The sequence below is a fragment of the Dermacentor andersoni genome, chromosome 7 (assembly GCF_023375885.2).
Source record: "Dermacentor andersoni chromosome 7, qqDerAnde1_hic_scaffold, whole genome shotgun sequence".
Classification (NCBI taxonomy): Eukaryota; Metazoa; Arthropoda; class Arachnida; order Ixodida; family Ixodidae; genus Dermacentor; species Dermacentor andersoni.
The window spans coordinates 82,483,719-82,499,130 of NC_092820.1; the positions used below are offsets into that span (position 1 = coordinate 82,483,719).

A 15,412-nucleotide genomic window follows, 5' to 3' on the forward strand; every position below is an offset into this window, starting at 1 on the left:
TCATGGCAGCGTCAAGGCTATCATAAACATAGAAACTAAATTTATCTCTTTGACAGCGCGATCCTTGCCTGGCTTAGACAGGAATCTGCTTATTATTCGATATATGATGTGCCTCAAACATTTCCTTCGTGTTTTGATCGCGCCTCCTGCACAATACAACAGTATTATAAAAAAAAAAAGGAACAGATCCCCCATTCTCGGCAATGCAGAACTAAGTGCAACTTTGAATTATTTTTACTGCATTTTCATGTTCATTAAAACGCACATTAACACATCACTCTATCAGGCCAACATTTTTACGGCAGCATGACAAACATTTTTTTAATTCTTTATGACCCACCTTTACGAGTTCTTCCAAAAATGAATCAACATTAACTCACACAATTTTCATATACAAATAGCCAAGAGACAATGTTTTGCAAAGTTGGGAAACGGAGTAATGCTAAACGAGCGAGTATACGGACATAAAAACACACATCATCGTGTGTTGCCATTCTCAATCAACCTTGTCTCTTTAGCTCAACTCAGTTTCCCTTTCTGACAGACCAACGTGCCAGATATTATTTCTTGGTCAACAATGCTTGGACAATGCTTGGACAATCAAATGTTCAATAGCCAGCAACGAAATACGTCCACATCGCAAATATTATGAAATAATATCAGGTGCCTCATCAGCATTTGTATCTAAATAAGACATACCACCCAAACGATAAATGGACACACCTGCCAATATCCATCTGGTCCTTCAGGAACATTAGCTGGTGGAAGTACAGCCAGCGTAAATGCTTTGACTCGCTCGCTCCAGAGCCACTGGGTGCACCATCCTTCCAAACGCGGTATTTTTTTTTTCTTAATGTGTCCCCGAGGCTCTTCCACCTTGCTTGGACATTTGAACCTGGATGCAGGGACGCGTTAATATTAACCGTACTTATAACACATCACAAGCCAACAGCAAAACAACATCTTGCCGAATGAATATTTCTCACTCTGATTAAAGCTAAACATTCATCGATTTCAGCTGTGGTTTTCATAGAAGCGCATCGCTCACCTGTTTGCGCGTCGCAGCCGAGCGTGATCATAAAATAACTTGGTAAAAAAAAATTAGAATAGTTACTAATCTAAACACGCGCGGTGTAAACAACGCCAGAATCTGCTGCACCCAAACACGGCCTGGCGCCCAAAACATTCCGTGTGTTCAAAACCAGTGCGCGATCTATGTGTGCGTGCAAACTATATTCTGAGATAAAGGGGAATGAAAAAGAAATAAAACAACAAGAGGAAAGCAGAAGGAATGAGTTTGATGGGGCATCAAGGGCTCAAGGATTATATAACTATCCTACAATTAGAACGGCAATAATGTGGCGCGACAAATATATAAATCAACGCGGTCGTGTACAGAAAGCACAAGGGGTGGTATCATCGGGTGATCACTTCCGGATATAAATTTGTTTTCATCAGTACCAACATTGTGAACTCACCTTCTGGATCGGTTCCGATATCGGCGACGATCTCTGCCCACGCCGCAGCTTTCTTTCGCTGGTCCATGTAGTCCTGGCGACCACAATCCCAAATTATGCCACGTATTTGCACTGCTGAAATGAGCTTATCATTGTATTCTAGTCTCGCTGCTTTACATGACTTTGCCATGGTTACAATGCTGTCCCTAGAGCACTTGGATACTGTGCAGCCTCCGCGCACCTCTTGCAATCCGCGACAACCGTATGCCGAGCGGGCGCTTTCTCTTCCTACCAACGCTTGGCAGTGTCATGTAGTTGTCTGGGACACCCGCTTTCTCTGTAAACTACTCCGACGCCTTTCGGCATTTCACGTGGAAGCAGAATCCTTCGGTATATTCACATGTGCGCTCCTTGGACGCTCCCCGGCGCCGTGGGTCACCATATGTGTCGCATTAGTTTCGTCTGCCGCTCACCTCGGAGCATACAGCTTGCCGCGTACCCTTCTGGATTTCGTTAGGCTTTTAGCGTACCAGTTTCAGGTGTCCCTTTGTATGCTGTCTTTGCCAGCGTCGCCTTTTCTATACGTACGCCGACAACAGCACGTGCAAGCTGCGACGCGGAAGTCAGCAATTTATAAAAGTTACTTTATTTAGTGTACGCATTTTTCTTTTTATTTGCTTTCGTACGTTCAATTTCTTTTCTCGTCCTTGTTACCGACCATTTTTGGAAATAACTCTTGGCAGCGATTGTATTAATAATAGCGGGTTGTTTCTGTGCGTCCCCGTACGCGTAGAGCGCTCTGTCTTCTCAGACATGATCAGTGCAAGATATTTTCAGTGTGCGGGCAGCGACAGAAGCGAGTGGTGCCTGAGCACGAATCTTGCACAACGACATAGTCTTTTTCGCAGCGCTAAAAATGAGATACTGCAACAACGGGGCCGAAACATCAAAGGTGGTGACAAATATTTGGATGATGCCACTGTAATCTGCGAGCGACACTTCGAAGCGTGCTATAGCCAGTCGAAATGCCACGCGATGTGCCTCAGCTGAAAAACGAAGCGGTGCCATTCCCATGCCATGGTGCCATCTTCCCCGATGTTCCAGAGTATGAATGGAAGCCTGCTACTTGGAAAAGAAAAGAGCGCAATCTGTGTGATCAAGCACCACCAAAAGTCGCGAAAAGACGAAATAGTAGTTCAGATTAGCCAATGCTAGCTCATAGCACCCACGCGACGGTTATAGTGGCGCTGGCGTCACCAGTAAATTCAAAGTGTTTAATACCCCATCACCCCCGACGAAAGTTAACTTCTTAAAACGGGGAAATGTTATCGAGGACATCGGCACCAATTTTTTTTTAGACTTCCATGACGTGCTTATTGGAGTTCGCCGGGTTTACTGCAATTTGACGTTGTAGATATGGGCAAAGTTTACCTTAACTATCACTTATTTTCCAGCATTTCGTTTAATAATCAACACTTACGCAGAATAAAGGTTTTAAGCAGGATATTTCACAGTAATTTCAATTTTTGAAAGCGTTGGTAAGAAAACTGAACCGCAGATATAATTATCTCTTTCGTGAGCACGTCACTTAAGTTTGTAGACTGAAAATACGTATACACAAATTTGTACTCATCACTTAATGCTCTCAAACATTCACCATTCGGCTGTAACGATCGATGGTGTCCTTTGCACGCGCAGAGACCAAAAGTGCGCGTCCAAACAAGCGCAAACGCCCACATTCTGTCGCTCCAGTGCGGCCGCGCGACGCACGCTCCCACGGAGGCACCAGCTAAAAAGGAAAAAAACCACTCAAAAACGTTTGGCGGCTGCTGGAAGTCGGTGGGAGACCGATCGTCGCGACGCCTGGTGAGCACGAGAGGCACTCCCGCCACTTCCGCCGGCGTCGATCGCCGGGCGTTGGCTATTACGACCGGACCGGATAGCCGGCGGGAGTCGAATTTTTGCACGCCGAGGGGCGAGCGTTCGACGCCGGGCGTTTTTCGCCGCCTGGACGCCGGTGTTCCGCTCCATGAATCCCAGGCTTTAGGTTGATTGCTCCGTGCGACCTCACGATCTCTGGTGGGACGGCGTTCTCGAGCAACACTGCAATCTCCGTGCCCAGAACTGCATCAATATGCCTATCCCTACAGTCGAAAGAACACGGGAATGAGGTCGCTGTGCGCAGCTACTGGCTCTCCTATTGGAACGTGCGCCGACAGCTGTCGCTCTCAGCGCCCGGAACGTTCGATGTTTGCTGCCCCAGGCCCAGGAGGCAATTCCACTTCATATGGCCACTAGAGCCGCATGAGAAGCAGCCTCTAAACTTGCGTTTTGTCTCCGCGACTCGACCTTCCCCTCCACCGCGACTACTTTGCTGTACGCCTGACTTAACACTCGGGCCTTGCGAATCTGCCGACTTTTGTTTCAGCTGCTTCCATGCGCTGTTTTTTGCCTTGCGCCTCCTCGAATGTCCGCAGTAGCGCGGCTAGGTCTGGTGCTCTTGGCCAGATTTTGCCTTCCTGCAGCGTGACGTACCGGAGCGCGTCATCTGACAGGTTTTTCTTCAGTTGGTCTGCAACCAACAGTTTAACCAGCTCCTCATACGTTGACACGCCTCTCGAGACAAGGTAAAAGTGCAGGTAGCTTTGAAGGCGAGTAGCATAAGGTCTCCATCCTTCGTGCATACACTTTCCTGACCCCAAGAACCTTTTCAGGTATTCCCCTGCAGAAAGTTTGAGCTCGTCAAGTACTGTTTCCTTGATTTTCGGATACTCCTTGTGTTCCATCGAGCTAAGTCTCGTGGACAAAAACGGAACCTTCTCCGCCACCAGCGGGAAAACAATCGGTCCCCAAAATCCCCTCGGCACTTCATACGCCTCCAGGGCACTCTCAACCGACTCAAACCACACCGGAGCCTTGGCCTCTGACGAAAATTTGGGAAGCAGTCCAGCGAGACACGTACGCTCCAACCAGACGTACGCGTTGGAACGCGTCCGCACGCGCCGCGCTCACTCGACGTCACGTCGCGCCCGACGGAGGAAGAGGGCGCGCACCCAAACGATGCACGACTTGCCGCGCGCCGGCACGCATTTAGTTGCGGCGGCACAGTGTTGTTAGGTTCCTGTGTTGAAAGCAGCCCACCCTTCGCCTAACGGTCACATTAAGCAGTTTGCTAAAGATGGCAATAAAACACAATAAGGTTTAACTTAAGATTTGTTTTTATATTTAAAAAAAGATATTTTAGGATTCCTAGTGGTTCAGGTAGCTCAACTGCGACTTAATACCGAATATTGTGAACACGGTGAAACCTGCAGCAGCATCTGCATAGCATCACTCGCGTGCTATATGGTCTACGTGTGCTGGACGCTGTGTCAGGTCCCGAACTTCGGCGATGAACATTTCATTAATGCAGTCGTTACGGCTGAAGACTTCAGTAGCTGTCACCATAAAATACCAATACCCGCGCGGAACTCCGTTCACAACGCACGCAGCATGCCCGAGCTTGCCTGCACGCCGCACGAAGAATCTTTCCGGAAGTAACGTTGGTTCGCCGTGGTCACGTGAGGCGCGTCGGGCGCGTGACGCGGGCGGCAGACGAGCAGCAGAAAGCACGAAGGAAGACAGCCCGCCAACGCCGCTGGTGGGTTCGCCCCGCCTTGCAAGAACGAGAGAGAATGGGTCATGCCAGTGCTTTGATTCTTGTATTCAGTGTCCTTGTATACGTCGTGTCTCTTGTCATATAGCATCGAGCAACATTTGATTGTGTCAATCAAAAGTGCAGCGCAAAATCCAGCTGTCTCGGTGGAAGCCATTTTCAGTCGGCTTGTCTCCTAGAACCCTGGTTGACTGCGGGAAACCGGGAAGCTCCGGCGGGGCGGTCAAAATCGGTCCGAGAGCGATCGGGCTGCCCGCCTCGTTTTCCGCCTGCTTTGCCCGCTCGGCGAGGGGTATTTATATTGTACGGGTACCGGAAACTGTCAGCCTTTGCGTACCTTTAGCTCCTGCACCTTTCTTGAACTGTACTCAAGCAAAAATAAAGATTCAGTTTACAACATCACCACAGGAGTCTGCTACGCATTTTGTGGTGTAGGAAGGTTGGTGTGCGCCCGTTGCCATGAAACTGCACCTTCTTTTATAAAATATGCCGCGGAAATGTTTCGTGTATCAGCAGAACTTTTGGTGTACTTTCTTGATAGTGTGGCTTCCAAGTCAATCAGGTCACTTAACAGGGTCTGAGTCTTCTGGCTCCCTGTTGGGTATGCACATACAAATTAGAATTTCAATACTTTGACAGTGTTCAAAAGTGCATAAAGGCAACGTGTTCCAAGAGTACCAATGGAACTTTTCAACAATGTAACGACACTGTATTATTTCCAGAATATGGTCATGCTGCGCCACAAACAATCTTGGTAGTTTCAGGTTGAAGGTAGTGGGCATATGTTGGTAAACCCATCAACGGGCACACACAATAAGCACTTGCCTGATGTCTTCATCAGAAGCCGCTGTGTCTGCACCTTCGGGGAACCTTCATTGCAGACAAAGGATGTCAGGTTGGCAATAGAGAAGTAGCTCTGAGCACACTTACATTTGCGAAAATAGTGTTTGAGCCGTCGACTCATCACTTGGGTCACTGCAGCAGTACGGAGAATAAATTTGTATCCACTCTGGACTCGCGAAGTCACTGCAAATAATTTGTAAATACTTACTCCTCCTGAAGTGGGGTGCTTACGCTGCAGCGCAGTACTGACCTGTAAAAAAGCAGCTGTTAAGTCAATTTGCAAAAGAAAAACATAAAATGGTCATTTATTCATTGTAATCTTAAAACGATGTGCTACATATATCGCCACTGGTTACCAGGTACCTTCGTTCTGTTTCCGGTACATTGGTGGAAGCCCTGAGAGAAAAAAAAAGAGGCGTGAAAGAGCGCAAGCGACAGCTGATTGAAAAACAAGCATGCAGCGACTCCTGACAGCGCGCACTGCCTTTTCTACATGCACCAAACAGCGCTGTAAAACAAAACCGGGGAACGAGTCGACAGCGCCCCCCGTCGTTTGGCACTGCATGACCTGGCAATAGCGATAAATGCACGTTGAAAGTTACCCCTCGGAGTAGCGGGCTGTGCCCCTCAGCATACAGTCGACGATACCATACAGCGCCCACTTGGGAGTCTTGTTCGCAGCGCTGCCTCCAGCACCACTTCGCGCTGTGCGATCTTGCTCCGTTCATATTTTGTTCCATCGATCTCTCGCATGCCTGAACTTCGTCATAGCCTGATGACCTAAAGCAAATGGAACCATTGTCTCAGCCCGCGCGCACATTACGTCCTTCCACAGCGCGGGCGAAGGAGATGCTACATGCATACATGTGCTTGCCTGTTGCAAATTCCTTCCCGATTAGGTGCCACCTGTTCATTTTCGCTTCCGTGTCTTTGTAGTCGTGGTTTGTTTTGTCATATAAAAATGGATACTGCCGCAAGACTTCGAAAAATCTCTCCATCGGGAATTCCATTTATGTTTATCGGAGAGCGTACACACACGAATATGGACCCTAGCAGACAGTGCCAAGCGCGCGAACTCAAGCGGCGGTGCGGTGACGTAGCCATGACAACCACTCCCCGGTCGCTGATTGGCCACGTAGCCGTACGGCAGCCGCACCAATGGGTCCTCGTCCCATCCTCCGAACGGCAAGGAAATCTCGCCGTTCAAGAGCAAAACCGCCGTCGCACGGCGGCCCGCGAACGGCAAACGGCGTGCGGCGAGTTGCCGTGCCGGTAACGTGGACGCGCATTAAGTGCAGAGATGGATTGTGTCTCCGGTGCCAGCCTGTCTTTCAGGAGACCGCGCATCGGGTCACGGATCCCTCTGGCTTTGAAGTTGCCCCCTTTGTCACCCATGCATGCCCATTGACGCCCTAATGACGATTTGCCCGTGGTCCATCCCAGGCAGGACGCCTGCGTCCGCGCTTCCGGGTCAAAGAGCCCCCAAAGTCACACCCTTTCCCACGTTTCCAGACCGCACGTGCGACAGGTTACGATGTCCCGAGGTGGGGACACGGGCTCTCTGCCGCCAAAGAGCGCCTCCAGACTCACAAACCAAGCGCCCAGCTGGTTTTGCTCTCGGCGAAGCCCCGAAAACGGTGATCTTCCACAATTCTGAGGCGAAATTACTTCTCAGCCACCCTGCCGTTTGTCAACATCCTTTACAGAGGCTTTGTAAATAAACTAACAGTAGCAAAACTTTTGTTCAGGGACACAACTGCAACGTCTGAGTACTCATATCACAAGGCAAACATTCAACTTACGTTCCACAGCAGTTTCTTTTTCCAGCAGCCATAAAAGTCGTTGAACTGCTTCATACTTAACTATGAAGCTTTTGCTGGAGAGTCAATCCAGCAGCCCGTCACGAAGATTTTTGAATTTTTTTCTCCAGCATGTTGCCAAGAAATCGTGTTCATGTTGTTGAGCACTTTTACAGAAGTCTGCATGAACAGGTGCGCTGGAGGGTGGCACTTCGCAAATCACAGTGCTCCAACAACAATGTTGCAGAAGCGAATGTCAAATGGCAGTTCATTAATCAAAAGTTGAATGGGCCACACACTATTTGCTAGACTTAAACACTGGTGATCCGTCAGTGTTGATAATCACGGTGATGTCACACCACTCTGCATTCACACGTTCTCTGATGCCGTGGTACCGGCGCCCATCAGTGATATCAGAATACATCGCATATACTGTAGATGCTGCTGATTTTAATCGTTCAAACAGTTTCGTTGAGGCTTGCTAGAGCACACTGAGCAGTTGTTTCTTCAAGAAAACACCAAAAAGAAAGCTGCCTTTCAAGAACAGCCAGCTTACAGTTCTCGTCACTTTACACCGGCTACAAGTGAAATTCCTTTATCTGTCCTTGAGATTTTGGGATCCAAGGTAACCATAACAACGCTGACAAATGAAGTGCACACCAATTGTGACTTCATTGTGTTCTGCCACATTTTCCTAAAAAGGTAATTTTTCAGGCGCCACTTCGGTCTCACAGAGGGTATTAACAAGCTTCAGTAGTCCATCGACTTGTGACCATGTCAGTCCTGCATATAAAACATAAGCCATAATAAGCAACATCGCTTGGGCTTTATTATTGGCCTGATTAGGCAACGTTTCCTTCTCACACTTCTCGAAGAACTGCCTCACGTCATCGGTCGTCGAGTCGTCGCTATCATCGGGGAAGTTGCCACTAAATTCGCAGTCGTCAACTTCCTGTTCGTCGCGGTCATCAGCTTGTTCTTCAGGGCCCTCAGTTTGTCCATCGCCGCCATTGTCAGCTCGTTCATCCTCGAAATCGTCAGTCTGTTCTTGGTCGCTGATGCCGCATTCTACATATTCACTCATTTCCAGCGTCTCCTTAGCAAGCAGCAGCTTCTGTTACTAAGTCGACGCGTTCTTGTCAGCTTCTTCGCAATCAAAAAATTATTCGTCCAGTTGGTCGACATCAGGCACCGGAAGTCCGGCCGGCGTTCGTCGCTGGCCGATGAGCTTTCGCTGACGTCGTCAGCCTGTGCCGCATCGCCCTGCCTCATGCGTTGATTGTGACGTGTCTGTCGGTGAACAGAGAGCGATCGCTCAGGCCCTAGGTACCGTCTGTACCACTTCGGTCGCGGAGAACTCATGTTAATTGTGTGGAAGTTACCCACAAACAATCCTTAATAGCACTTACACCGTGGACAGATTTATCATCCTCAATCGAAGAGAGCTGAGTAGGCTTTTTAACACAACAAAATATGTTATAAATCGCTAGGAAGGAGAGGAAAACGAAAAAAAAGTAGAGTAAGATCATACGCAAACCTCGTTGACGGGGGTTCAAAAGTGACCTTTATTTCAGAGGTCTTTACGATGGGTGGATTTCCAACTCTAGTTCCAGGCGTCTCATCGCCATGGCCTCTGGATCTGGCATACTCGGAACCTGCGAAGTTTCTTGCGTCTCACTAGCAATAAGAGTATCCGACGTCTTAGACTCGGTCTCTCCGGAGAGTTGCAGTTACTGCCGTCTCCCTTTATTCAGATGCAATATCAATTTTTACGTTAGCCTCCATCGCGTTTACCATTCCGCGCGTGAACATCATTAACCTCACTGAACAACAGCCATGCCAACTTAGACAAAACTCAAGGAATCCCGCTCACCCATTGCTGCTAGGGGCGCCGCCTGACGTGCTCGTCCAAATCAACTTTAACACTTGCGGAATTGGCTGGTGGCAATCTGATGCCTTGCACTTGGATCAATGGACGCCTGCTCGTCGCGTGGCTTGCCGATCCTGTCGTGCTGCACCAGTAAAATTTCTTTCGTTCTCTTTTCCTCGCTTCTCCATCGGAACGTGAAGTTTCTCGGAAGATGATCGGCAGTTGTTAGTCGAATGCAGACAGGAAGCGGTGAAGATCAGCTGTACAAGAAATATTTATAGGTAAACTTTTGTATATACACAGCAGAAAAAACAAATGTATTACAACTTGAACAATAGAGAAACAAAGTGTCACTCTTCTACTTTCTCAATGACTGTTAGAGCCCAAACTCGTTCTGACGTACATGGTACGGAGCCTCACTGATCTATCAGTAATTGATTTTAGCCAAGTCTCATGTACACGGTACCGAGCCTCATTGATCTATCAGCAATCCTGATTTCAGCCAAGTCTCAGGGACAGCATGTCGTCCCGATCATTATAACCCAAATAGACGAAGAAAAAGGACGGTAGGGCCGTCCCACAGATTAATTTGCCAGTGAGAGTCAGAAGTTTGTTAAGGCGCAAGCCGAAGGGATGAGCTTACTCTTCAAATTAAACATATTGGAAAACAAAACTGTTTTCCTTCACTAAAAACTCCGTTCCCATCTCATTTCTACGTAGTCAGTGACGGCCTCAGCAAAACACGCAAGGCTCACACAATATATTGCTAAACCGTCTCAACCCCTGATGGCATCTCTAGACCGCAGATGTCGCAGAATCCGGGGCTTCAACACCGCGTACCGCAGCTGCACTCAAGGTTTGCCCGAGTAGGAGGTTTATGACCGTCCATGGTATGTCCACAAGTCTAACCCCCGAATGCACAGATCTAACTTGGCTCGAACTTGACTTTCGCTGACTCGAGCTGCTTTCGACTTGACTTGACTCGAGCTGCTTTCGAGTTTGCTTGCCACGCCACGGATACAGCATTTTCAGAGGTGCATTCCTTACCAAGAATTCCGCGACCCGCCCTACGTGACCGAGGGAATCCGATGGAGCTGTACGACGACGAACAATTCCTCGGTCGCTACAGATTCACGAAGAACGCCGTGCGGCAGCTTCTCGCTATGTTACCTATCCGGGAAAGTGGAGACAACAGAGGACAGCCTGTGCCTCTCATGCTGCAGTTGCTGATGGCTCTGAGGTTTTACGGGGCTGGCTCGTTTCAAACAGACACCGGGGATCTGGTCCCCGCATTCCTCAGTCAACAGTGTGCCGCGCAGTTGGAAAAATGACTCTGCTCATCGCGAAGCACCTGCACCCCATGTTGGTGCGCTTCCCGCAGTCAGCGAGACTTCCCAAAGTGATGCGGCATTTTTATGAAGTGGCTGAATTTCCTGGCGTAACCGGATGAGTTGACTGCACACACGTGTACCTTAAAAGCCCCGGCGGTAACGACGCGGAGGTCTTCCGTAACCGCGAGGGCCTTTTCTCTATCAACGTGCAGGTAAGCAATGAAAATTGAAACACACTGAACAGTTTAGCTCGCCTGTATTTCGTGCACTGCATGTGCTGTGCTTTTTTTCTCTTTTATTATTCTGGCGGGACGTACATTCATTAGCTCGCTTGTATCGAGCGCTGGCGGAGTAAATAAGAATATATATAAATGCAGCTAATATGTAGGGGCTCGGAGCTTGTACCTTCGTCGCATGTGTTGCTGCGCTCGAGGTCCGTCATTTTATTTTAAATGGAGCGATTGTATTAGAATGTACCTTCGTTTCTTATAATGTGCATGACTAGAACGTTCTAACACTTTATTTTTTTTTTCGTTTTCTGTTTGCCCATTAATGCGGGTTTCCCGGGGGTTCTTGAAGGAGGGCTACTGTCTGCGGTTCGTGATCCAAAGACTTTTTTTATCGACATTGATTGAGCGCAACAACATGCATCCGTACTACACGGGTAGTTTATCCCGAACTCACGAAGTAAATGCGCCTTAATTCTGCTGAATGATAAGTTGCTGGTTTGATGCAGGCTGTCGCCGGACCACAATTGCAATTTTTTGACATCGTTGCCGGCTGGCCAGGCTCGGTGCACGATATACAAATTTTTGACAATTCTCGCTTGCGGGTGCTCTACGAGGAGAGCAGGGTGCCTAGAGTGTTGTTGGGAGATGCAGGGTATTCATGTCAGCCATTCTTGCTGACATCGCTCTCAGACCCTGGCCCAGCACACACACCACAAGGAAGGTAAGTTAACATGTCGGTGACGTTGCATGACGGAAACATTGACCATGTTGTTGAGGTGTGGAATCGAATCGTAATGCTTGTAGGGTAACGTGTAATAAACCTTTACACAAACAGGTACCACAAAGCCCACATAAGGACACGCAACATTGTTGAAAGGGCGTTCGGCGTCTGGAAGCGCCGTTTTCCTTGCCTGGATATGGAGCTGCAGCATAAGGAGGGAAACATCGTCCTCATTATAACAGCCTGTGCAGCACTGCACAACTTGGGCTGTCTGCTGAAGGAGCCGCAGCCTCCTGTTCACAGAGTTCCCCCAAGCCCCTCCAGCGTGACAACGGCAAAGCGAACACTGCACTTTCCACCAGTTGATCGCCTCACTGACAGCTTTTCAGGAATGCAAGCACCGCAGCTGCTTATCCAGAAGAGCTTCACTTAGGTAAAGACTACAGATTTCTCCTCAGTGCGCCATACATCTGAACTCAAGCATGATTGCGAAGCGCAGCTACGTGTACGACTACCGACATCCTATCGTCTTTTGCAAGAATTAGAACGTGTTTTATTTTCTTCTTAGCTTGGGAGGCTGTTGAATCACAAATCAGTTGCACCTTACAGAGCTGTTTTTCCTTTAAAATCATCAAGTTCAAGCTGCTGCACTTGTTATTACGTTCGCTTTGATTAAATTCTCTCACAATGCTGTATTGATCTTTCAGAAAATGAATGCTATTGAGGAAATATTTGCTGCCGTCATTCTCTGTTGCTAGTGTGGCTGCCGAAGCTGCGCCACATTTTCCCTAATCTTGACTGTTCCAAAACGTGCTGCCTGATCACCGTGCATATCAGTGGTGCAGTTGATTGCTTGACAGGCATGCAAAAGCTTCTCAGGACTGCTACACTCGGCCATGCACTTTTGAACAATGGGTGCATCCAAACGTACTGTTGCGTGGTTTCAGCACACCACATTTTTGCTGACAGATTCTTTTATTTTTCAGGTGTCGCAGTACACCGCAGCCTGCGGAGCTGTTCGTTTATAATTTCTTTTTCTATTTGAAGAATCTCCATGTCCAGCTTTTGTTTCTCCAGCTCATTTTTTTGCTTCATAAGCTCAGGCTCTTCTACTTGCTTTTGAAAGGCCCTTCTCGTTCGTGCAGCATGGCGGCGTGGTCCTCCTGAAACAGCCGCACACGGAAAGCATGTTCCTCCCTCAGCAGCTCTAAACGGACGTCGTTTTCAGCGTTCAACGTCTTTTCCAAAAGGTCCAACCGCCCCCTTGGAGTCCTGCAGACATCCCCAGTGGCAGTTGCTGCAGCACAACTGCAGCTAACAGCAGCTCCAGAAGCATTGGAGCTGTTGGTGTGGCCTGCTGCAGGAGCGTTTTGGTCGGTATTGGGCTGCACGATTGAAGAGGAGGTGTTGTCCTCATTTGTTTCAGTACCTGCTGGTGGCTGTGATTGCTCAGCAAGGCTGGCGGCATCCCGCTGATCATCTGTAATAAACGAAAGGTGGTGTAACGTTACATATGGAGCACTATATGACGCAGGCAATGAAATCCATCACTGCATGCAGAGAAGAGTTATGCATTTCTGGGAACTACATATTGAAACTGTTCACAGCTGCAAAAATTACACAGTTGAGAATGCTTAAAACATGAGAAACAATCACCAATTAGATGAGAATATCAAAGCATGTGCACTTAAAATGGTAATCATTCCGAGGAACCCAAACTGGTTTCCGAGGAGCCCTAGGGCTGTGAACACACGTGCCGATGTAGCAGTGATTCCTCACCTTCACAATTTCTTCCATAATTTCAGAAAGCTAGGTAACCATTCCAAAGCTAACTTCTTTGCTCCATGCAAACAAAGTAGTTTGTGTCGTTTACGATACGGTGTTGATTGTATGAGTAGGTGTAATTAAAACGCAGAGGAGTTTGCCAGTTGTATCTACAACGCGGTTTACAAGGTTTCGCTTTCATATCGTAAGCTGTATATAGATAAGATGGGTCGCTGCCTTAACGATCGCGTTCGTGAGTATGCAAATCGGGTGAAAAATACTCGTGATGGTTGGCTGGTGATTAACTGTACAAGCTGTGGATTCAAGACTTCATTTGACGCATGTACTGTTGTCTGTAAGGATCGCAACCGGTTGAGACCTTAAATTATCGAAGCCAATGTGATTTTAGGTCTTGGCCAAAACTGTGTAAACTCCGTCATTGCTTCTGAGTAATAAAGAGAATGACTTCCTGAAACGGTGATTTGCGCTGTCACGTGATGTCGCCTAAATGTACATTAACCGTTGTTTCTTTAAACAAAGCTTGTTGGAAGTTAGCGATCTGTCTTTCCTTGTATCCTTCTGACGATCTTGAGCTATGCATCATTCTTTACCGCTCACTACCACCTCACAAGAGCCTTACCCATGCCTTCTGCTACAAAACAACTTCACGCCAAATGCACGCACGTCGCTTGAAAAAACAAACGTGCAATGTGCTACCCAGTACAGAAACAGCTTGAGGTAGGTCACCCTTTTGACATCCCACCGATGCAGTCATTTTATAGTTTCACAGTCACACAAGCGTATCTACAGTGCCTCTGTACAGTAGTGTTTCCTATCACCTTGGGGTGAAGTGCCCGCTGGAAATGCAGCGTACAGCGCTCTATGTCTATGTAGAAACCACATTCCGCAGCAAAAAAATAATCCCTTTCTTATGACCCAAGGGCATTTCACATGCAAAACACCCTACCTTGAAAGTCAAAGTCCAGCTCATTTTGCCCATCGACCATTGGTTACAGTAGCTTCACCACAGGTATACACTTTCGACGGGGCGCTGGTATTGGGTCCCATCTGAATCGGAAGGGTTATCTACCCTCGTTGCTATGTGGCCAGCAATCGATCCCACCAACTGGTGGATGGGGGTCATGTTCGAATGTGCCGGTCCACCTCCTAACGAGAAATAAAGAAGTTTCAGCACAAAACAGACGCACTTTTCAAGAGCTGCTTCAATAAATAATTGTACTCCGCCACTTTTTATCTTTGGAGTGTAAACTGCTTTACCGGAACCAGAATAATAACGAAGGAATACGCAGAACACGCCTGCCCGACCTCATATGCGCTGCTTTAGTAAAAGTGCTGCTCAAATATCTCTAGCAGTCCAACAAAGCTGATTCTTGAGCTAGTTGGTACGGTTTACTCATAATGGCAAAGCCTTTAGCGCAATTCAAGAAGACAGCGCCGTCACAGAGACACAGGACAGCGCTAACTTTCACCTGACCTTTATTGAAACACATAGGCAGATATATAGGGAAGCAGGTATTAAATATTTGTATCTTTTGTATCTTTCCATACCTGCTTCGCTATATATCTGCCTATGTGTTTCAATAAAGGTCAGGTGAAAGTTAGCGCTGTCCTGTGTTTCTGTCACGGCGCTGTCTTTTTGAATTGTGCTAAAGTCTTTGCCATACCCAAGCAACAAAAAGTCCGTGGCAAAAAGTGTGCCCGACGTCTCCGGCCGACTGCAA

The 15,412-nt window shown here is 47.9% G+C and overlaps 1 long non-coding RNA gene and 1 pseudogene across 1 annotated transcript in view; both read left to right on the forward strand.

The window, feature by feature from the left end:
- LOC140219288 (uncharacterized) overlaps window positions 1–14,224 on the forward strand; it is a 55,632-nt gene extending 41,408 nt beyond the window's left edge. The window contains exon 2 of the long non-coding RNA XR_011895442.1: window positions 13,052–14,224. This is a non-coding gene — a long non-coding RNA (uncharacterized lncRNA). The remainder of the gene's footprint in view (window positions 1–13,051) is intronic.
- LOC126534794 (putative nuclease HARBI1) lies at window positions 11,027–12,339 on the forward strand (annotated as a pseudogene).
- Window positions 14,225–15,412: the final 1,188 nt, after the last annotated feature.